At 40.3% G+C, this 1,157-nt stretch overlaps 1 non-coding gene across 1 annotated transcript; it reads right to left on the reverse strand.

Moving 5' to 3' along the window:
- Window positions 1-833: 833 nt before the first annotated feature.
- On the reverse strand, window positions 834-937 carry LOC123454916. Its single transcript, XR_006633566.1, has one exon. It is a non-coding gene; the product is annotated as a U6 spliceosomal RNA (small nuclear RNA).
- Window positions 938-1,157: the final 220 nt, after the last annotated feature.

Genomic DNA, 1,157 nt, shown 5'->3' on the forward strand with positions numbered 1-1,157 from the left:
GGTCTGGCAGTCTTCTCTCTTCTGCCCTTTCCATTCCCAACTCAGTGGAGATGGCATGTCTTTTGCATAACCATTTAAGGCATGGGATGTAACTCAATTGGTAGCGTGCTTGCCTTGCATGCAGAAGGGTGTGGATTCATGCCCCAGTATTGTATAAACCATGTACATACTTCTAAACCTAGCACTGGGGAGGTGGATACAGGAAGATCAGAAGTTCAAGGTCATTCCCAGCTACATAATGAGTGTGAAGCATCTGACATCCAGCCTCAAAACTCAAAAACTCCCTGGAAATTTAAAGTTGGAAGGTACTCACCAATTTAAATTCTTCTAATATGATCAATAATAATGTAAGTCATAATAGGTAGCATTTTTGAACACTTACATGCCAGTCACTGTGCTAATACTTTATGCCTTACTTTATCCTTAAAACTACCTTGTGAATTTATTTGTTGCTTGCAGCAGTTGACATGAACTGTGATTGACCTTGTACATCAACGTTAGAGCAGGATGTAGCATGCTTTTGAGGGAATAAATATACATTTGTTATACTATTTCCAGTCAGGGAATCTAAAGCACAGAAATGTTTGATTAATTGCTGTATGATCCAAAAGTGACGGTATCTTGTCAAATGTGAGAGTCAGCTATTGCCAGCTTTAAACTCCTAAAGCCAAAAGTCCTGCTGCTCTTAGCCACTGAGTATGAAGGGAAGTTTGGTGGAGCCAGGATCTAAGTGTGGGAGGAGTTTGGATTCAGGAAAGGAGAAGGCCATCTAAAGTGGACATCTTGTGGTCTCACCAATTAGCATTGTAGGTACAAAGGCAGATTTTTTTAAATATAATATGGAATGCTTCACAAATTCATGTACCATCCGTGCACAAGGGCCATACTAATCTCTTTATTGTTCCAGTTTTAATATATGTGCTGCTGAAGCGAGAACTAAAGACAGATCATTTTGAGGAGGGACTTAAGAAGACATGGCCAGCTTTCCCTAACTGGAGGATTGGGTATAGAAAAGCCATTTTGGTGACTGAATCATAGAAGGTGAATAGATATTTGCCAGGCAAAGACAAAGAATGGAGAAGGGATTTCTGGCAAAGCAACTAGCATGGACATTGGCATATGAAGAGGAAGCCTTCCTACAGAGAAATCATAGGAAC

The sequence above is a fragment of the Jaculus jaculus genome, chromosome 14, assembly GCF_020740685.1.
Source record: "Jaculus jaculus isolate mJacJac1 chromosome 14, mJacJac1.mat.Y.cur, whole genome shotgun sequence".
NCBI lineage: Eukaryota > Metazoa > Chordata > Mammalia > Rodentia > Dipodidae > Jaculus > Jaculus jaculus.